Source organism: Microtus ochrogaster, chromosome 8 (assembly GCF_000317375.1).
Source record: "Microtus ochrogaster isolate Prairie Vole_2 chromosome 8, MicOch1.0, whole genome shotgun sequence".
Classification (NCBI taxonomy): Eukaryota; Metazoa; Chordata; class Mammalia; order Rodentia; family Cricetidae; genus Microtus; species Microtus ochrogaster.
The window spans coordinates 3,227,609-3,234,961 of record NC_022015.1 but is presented as its reverse complement, the minus strand read 5'-3'; the positions used below and the strand labels follow the sequence as shown (position 1 = coordinate 3,234,961).

The 7,353-nt window shown below is 47.3% G+C and overlaps 1 protein-coding gene across 1 annotated transcript in view; it reads left to right on the top strand.

Annotated features, from left to right (window-relative positions):
* The window catches only part of Galnt18 (polypeptide N-acetylgalactosaminyltransferase 18), a 310,242-nt gene that overhangs the window by 99,559 nt on the left and 203,330 nt on the right, over positions 1-7,353 (top strand). The window lies entirely within an intron of this gene.

Genomic DNA, 7,353 nt, shown 5'->3' with positions numbered 1-7,353 from the left:
ACACACACACATACACACCCCATGTGCATATACCACTGAAAAATGGATGAAAGGATAGAAGAAAGGAAGGAAGGAAGAAGAGAAAGAAGTCCCTGCCATTCTAGTGAAGTCTTCTGTCACCAAGCCAGAGGCAATTTCCCTAAAGGTTCAGCCTGGGGTCCATGATGGTAGGCATGGTCTTTGGAGTTCTGAACAAACCCTGGGTCAAACATAATTGCTGACACTCCCTGTGTGACTTTAGACAAGTGACATTACATCTCTGAGCTTCCATCTCCCGATCTGTAATGTGACAATCACTGGGTAGTTTGGGGTTCAAGGTTCTAATTAAAGGAAGATATTTTAGGAAATTTGCTTTTATGTTTTGACCCCTTCCTCTGGAATCAAAAGGCAGCTCACAGAGAGAAGCCCCCTCCTCTTTGGTGGCTTTGTTCGGAAGTACAGAAGTTGTGAACTAGCCACCGGCACTGGTGTCTGTGACTCATTCAAGCCTGGTGCATTTTCCCCTGGATGTCCCATCAAAGTCAAGCGGGACCCCATGACAGCCTACATAGATTTCATACACTTACAACAAGCAAACAACAACCTTTACAGCTTTAAAAAAATAAATTATATTTCCTGTGAGCAGTCCCAGAAGAAATGTCACTGGGGGCATAAAACTTCTTTATTGTGAACTTATGCAAACGTCTCAGGAAATATACTGACTTCTGGTTCATTATGTAAAACCTCTTGTCCCCTGTCTTGAGAAAAATGGATTGAATTACTTGAGAAGCCAATCTGAAGCTTGGCAGGGAAGACAGGGTTCACTTGGTGCAGAGGTATGGCTGTGTGTTATTGTCACTGCTTATGTCCTCTGAGTATGCCAGTTACAGCCTTTTATAGGACCCAGGCAGGTGACCTGTGTCTGTGGAAGAGGCAGACCTCATAGCCAGTAGAGGTTTGAAAAAGCTAGAATTAGATTCTGATCTCACACACATGCTTCTGTCTGAAATTCCTCAGAATGGAGCAAGGAAGGGAAAATCAGTAGGGGTACACCAACCCTCTGTAATGTTCCAAGCATAGTTCTCATCCCTTTCCTCAACCCTCATATTTATCCCTTTCTGCCCTATGAGGGAACATTGTGACCCCATCTTAGAAGGGCAAGCTGCCCCTCAGGGTGTGAAGTGTCTTCCCTTGGGCCACATAGGGAGCAAACCCTGGAGTCTGTATTTGAACCCAGGTCCACATACCTGTGACTTCACTGAGCACATTCTTTTGCCCACAAAGAGGTCCTTTCTTCTGACGTGTTTCCGGGGTCCAGAGTGAGGGGAGCCTTTGCCCTAGGTTGTAACTCCTGGAATACATACATGGAACCCCGTGGACATCTGACATCATTTCGTTCTCAGTTTTCATGCTTAGGGCATGAAAACCCAGGCGTATGTGTGGGCCTTCTGCCTTGACACACACACACACACACACACACACACACACACACACACACAAATCTAGGTGACAGAGGAGTTGATGTCATTATGAGATTTGCTGAGAAGCTTCCTTCTCCTTACTGGAATGTGTATCCTGGTGTCCCTTTGATCCATGGTTGATGGGGAAGATAGGGTGGGTGTGGTACTGCTGGGTCAAGGCACACAATGAGCCCAGGGCTCAGGTCCCATCAAGCTAACGATGAGACCTTCCAGACACACAGCTCCCGGCCAATCTGCTGATTTGGATGGAGACTCTGTCACTTAAAGGATGTTGGGTAAGGTCTGAGCTGGGATGTATCGTCATGAGGCTATTGCTAATTGACTATCACTGTGCTGGGCTCAGAAAAGAACTATGCATGCTTCTCTGTATGTAGTGTGTGCATGTGTGTGCTCGTATGTGTATATTTGTGCTTGTGTGTGAGCCTGTTTGTCTATGTATACCTTTTAGCACATGTGTGTGTACATGTGCTATTGTGTGGTGTGTATGCCTCGTGTGTGTGTGTGTGTGTGTGTGTGTGTTATTGTCTCACTCAAATGTGCTTCCTTTCCCTGGAACACTGCCCCTGCCTCCAAGTGCCACCCAGAGGCCATGTCTGTGGATGCCAACACACCAGGAGCTCCTCCCACAAAGAAAGCCAGTCTGTCCTCCTGGCACATTTGAGTCAGACAATGTCCGACGATTGTGAGACATGGTCAAGAGTACCTAGCAACAAGAGACAGCTCCACACTGCGGAGGGCGGAGTGCCTCTCAGACTGCGGGCTGGGAATTCAGACCTGAACCTATCATGAGGCAGGAAAGCCCAAATTAGAGAACTGAGTCAGGTTTATGAGTCAGGTTGCTGGGAGCCCAGGACCGCTAGTTCTGGAGAGTATCAAAGAGCAGCAGAATAATCTTCCCTGGATTTCTGGGTGGACTTTGTGGAATTTTCCCCACAAAACCCAAGAAACTAATGGAAAAGAATATAAACATATGCCAGTGTCTATGTATGTATATGTATATACATGTGGATATATGTGTGGACATACATGTGCACACACACTGCTGTGTTTGGAATGTGAAATGTCCCCCATAGTTTTATGTTTTTGAACATGTGCTCTTCAGCTACTGGAGCTGTTTCGGGACAGTTGCAGAACCTTCAGGGGCTGGCCCCCTCTGATGAAGGGAGTCCCTTTGCAGTTAGTCCTTGAGGTTTAATGCCAGGTCCCACTTCCTGCTTGTCCTCTGTTTCCTGGTTGCAGAGGCAATGCAACCAGCTGCCTCCTCCATGCTGGCATACTTTGCCCATCATGATGGACTTGTCCTCCCATACGTGAGTCCACAGAAATCCCTCCTCCCTTCAGCTGCTTACTGTCAGGTGGTTTGTCACAGCAGCTAAACAACTGGTGCACACACAGTGTGTCCGCACACGCTAATTCTCACGGACTGCCACAGGCCATGTGACTTCTAAATGGCAGAGATATGTCTCCTGCAGTTCTGAATGCTAGAAGTGTAGGGTAAACATGCTGGCATGGCGTGGGTCTTGTGAGACCCCAGACAGTCCGTGTCTCGTTGTGTTTTCACATAGAGGGAAAGTTCATGAGAACTCTCAGCCCCTTCTCACGAGGGCACTGATCGACTTAGTGTGGGGCTCCAACCTCGTGACCTGGTTACCCCTCGAAGGTTTGTTCTCAGATGCCATAAAACTAGGCTTAGATTTCAGCATGTGCATTTGGGGTGAGACACCACAAAATTCAATCCAGTCTACAATGGGTACATGCCTGTGCATTTTCTGGGGAGGTAGCCCAGCCTCTCTGTTGGATTTGTGTTTTCTGGGGAGGTAGCCCAGCCTCTCTGTTGGATTTGTGTTTTCTGGGGAGATAGCCCAGCCTCTCTGTTGAACTTCCTGAGAGGTGTGTGGTCCAGCAGAAGGGAAGAACCACGGCATTAGCGCAGTGTCTCCAGGGCTGGCAGTCTGCTCTAAGGATGGGAACTGGCTCGGCGGTGCTTCAGCGCGCCTCATGGAACCCATCCGCTGTTAGCCGTGTTGCGGTGCAGATCAGCGTGGAAGGTCTGAGCCCCAGCTGTGTGCTTTAAGTAATGAGCTTCATGGGTCACTCCCTGTGTGAAGCTGGTTCATCTAGCTTTTAGCAGCCTCCTTGTTTGCAGTTCAGTTCATAAATGCTGCCCACCCTCGGAATCCCACTCCAGAACATTCATTCCCACGGGAGACTTCATTTAGTTCAAGAGGAGGGGCAGGCTTATTTTTAAAATTCTCCAGAGACCCCCCCAGCTGGAGCCTGCCCCCTCCCTATGTTATGTGGGACATATTTCTCTGTCATAGGTCAAGTCCAAGGTGGCCTGAGTGGTGCTGGCTGAGACTGTGTCCTCACACAGCGCTCCAGAGTCATGAGAGGAGGCTGCAGAAGCCCACTGGGGGCAGGAGGATTGCAGCCTGAAGCCATACGGTACCCTGAGGTCAGAACTCAGCTGGTACTTGTATGAGGCCAACTCCAAGACTAGCCACTGTCACCAAAGCCTATATTTGAAATGACATTGACCCTCAGGGCCACAGCAATGCCCCCCCTTCTGAAAAAGAGATCACAGTTTCGAAGTAAGAGGTAGGCCAATAGGTCACAGGAGACTGTGAAAGTGGTTTCAGGGCAGAAGAGCCCATTGCAGGCAAGCACTCCCATCTGTCTCGAGCTGAACTAAGAAGTAGACAAAAGGTAGATAGATAAACATTCTGCTCCCAGTTAGCACCCAGAGGGGCTGCATTCCCAGTGCCTGCTACAAAGCCTGGGGAGTCTCTGCACTCAGGTTTGTGGAAATGACTCGAATAGAGACTGCAACGAGGATAGGCTTTCTGAAGGAAGAAATCCGGCACAGGGAGCTTTAATTAGCCTGCTCATGTCTGATGCCCCCCCATCTGCCCAGGAGGACCTCAAGGGAGGATGCTGAGGCAGCAGCTGTTGTGCTGTGTGCACTCGGGTGTTGGAGGAAGCCTGGCTGCCATTGGAGGAGAGTCTCCTGTTGTGAAAACTTCTGAAACCCATCATCTCAGGATGTCTTGTTGGGTTCTTTGATAGCTTAGGTATCTTACTGTCTTACTCGCCATGTTTTCGGGGGACAGGAGTTATGTGCATCCTTGTGTCTAGACACTTAATTGGGATTTTCTGGGCCATAGTGAGAAATTTTCAGTGTTTAGATGCTAAAGCTGAGACCCAAGGGGAGAGGGGAAGGAGACTTAGCCTCAGAGGGCCAGTGGAGGACACGAAATCCTATGCTTTGTCCTATCTTACATGACTTCTGAATGGTGCTGGAGGGAGATGATCCCATATCAGTTATTTGTCTCAATGTTGTGACAAAATGTCCAGCGCAGACAATGAAGAGAGGGAGGAGGAAGGGAGGAGGGAGAGAGGAAAGAAGGAAGGAAGGAAGGAAGGAAGGAAGGAAGGAAGGAAGGAAGGAAGGAAGGGTGTATTCTGGTTCACAGTTGACAGGGCACAGCTCACGGCAGGGAAGTCATGGTGGCAGGACTTAAAGCAGCTGGTCCCTTGCATGCACTAAGCATCTGGTGCCATTGCACGCACAATCCGAAAGCAATGAGTGACAGATGTTGGTGTGTTCAGGTGACTTTTCCCTTTTATTCACTCCAAGGCTTCAGCCTACGGGATGACGCCACTCACCTTTTAGATGAATCTTCCTAGTTCAGTTAATTCAATCTAGAGAAGCCCTCGGGCATGCAATGAGATTTGTTTCCTATGTGATTCTAGATCCAGTAGGCAATAGCAACAATGACCGTCACCAACTGCCGGTGCCGTGTACAGGCCACGACCACTTGTTGGATGATAACTTGACCCATACAGCAATCACAGGGCAGTGAAGACTTTGACTATGCAGCACTGGGGTCTGGGGCCCAGTCCTTTGCTCCTTTGCTCTCAGACACTGGTGAAGCACAGGAGGCCTGGAGATGCTGTTTCTAAGGAGATATGCTGAGGACAGACTGTGGAAGTTGTGGGAAAGGGGAAAGCCATTGTTTCCAAAGCCCCAAATGTAAGTGGTGTGACTCTTAGCTTTCATCCAGTCAGTACTTATCAAGCAGTTAGCATGCATACTGCATTGTGCCAGCTGGAGGCTCAGGCAGAAATCTCTATCCTTGTGGCCTTCAGTAAGGACTAAGTTCAGACATTTCATTCCTAAGGGTCATGTTGTTCCCTTCTGATCCTTCCCAGAATTAATTCAAAACAAAAATTTTATGCATTTATAATGAAATTTATGCATTTATAAGACTATCAACAGTTCTAATCTTCCCCATGATAACCACTGAAGTGTTCAACAGAAATGAAAGTCTTTCAAAAGATTTTGTAGTTGAATTTCATTGATGTGCCATTAGATACTACGGCTCTCATTTCAGCCATAGGAGGGAACACATGCTCGCACGCGCGCGCAAGCACACACACACACACACACACACACACACACACACACACACACACACCCTAATTTCACAGGCCAGAGAATTGAGATAATTGAGACTCAACATGTGCGTTGTGACCTGGTCATGATTCCCAGCTCTGAATAACAAGAGTAACAGACCTTACTGGTCACTGAGAAAAGAACATGCACAGGCTGCACATGAAGAGGCAGGAAGCTGAGGCTGGACGGAGGAGCCAGCCTGCAAGGGTGTCAGGGCCAGAGCCTGGGAGCCAATGCCATGTGTGAGTGCAGCTGCGCCATAGCTTCTGAGCCTCTTGTTGCTGTAGGAGATAAATTTTCACCTTCAGAATATCCAGTCCCCTTGCACTACATTTAAGAACATCTACGGTGCTGCGGCGATGCCAGGCTAATTGAGTGCTGGTAATTGTTTTCACTGTGCTTTGATGTAATGCATTTTTAAAATGGAGTGCTCTCCAGTAAGTGCTTCTATCAGGGGGTGGGGGATGGCCAGAGGCTTTGTGTTTCCGAACGAGGTTTATAGAGAAAGCATAGCCAATGAAGACTGGGTCTCTGTCCATCCACCTCTGCTTAGATCTGTTAGAAAGGGAACTGAAGTAATTGCAATGATTTTTAAAAACCAACCATTTGGGGAGGCAGATATTTACATGGCCTCCAAGTAACATCCCCGCATATTCTTACTAATTACATAGGGGCTGGGTAACGTGACAAGGAGGAATGCCACCTTAATCAAGAGATCACACTCAGTGGTACCAGTGATGCTCCAGACTGGCACTGTATGTCTTTCTGATCGAGTGCAGCAGGAAGGACACAGTGTCACTCATGGAGTCTTCCTGCCAAAAATCCCCAACCCGAAGATAATAAAGAAAAAGTCATCAGACACTTATATTTTGGAACGCCGTACAACAGCTGGCATACACTAGAAATGTCAGCACTCTAAAAGGTGGAAAGAGTATGTTTGTGCAGAAGGAATATTCTAGACCAGAGGAGACCAAAAAGACATGACAACCCAATGCAATGTTTGATCTAGGATAAAGAATAGGAAGAACCAAGGATAAACTGTAAAGACCATTATTGGGATCTTTGAGAAATTTTAAACAGAATGCATATTAGAAAACGCCTCTATCAGTGTTAAATTTCTTAGACATGATAATGGTATTATAATAATATGCAAGAACCCTGATTCTGATGATAAATTTAGAGTCGCAGAGAGAGCTTAAAAAATGGATTCATCTAGAAGGTTATTGCAATGTTCACTGTGCTATTATTACAACAACAAGATAGCAGCTTCTCATGTACTCACAAAGGTCAACCTGTGCACTGATCTCAGATTGACATGAAGTTAGCTTCATGTGCTGTCAAGCTATCCTGGCCCAAACACACACACCCCTTGCCTAATGGAAGAGATGTGTGCTATGCTTTGGGTGCAACGTGACTTCAGATAGCTGATACTTTTGT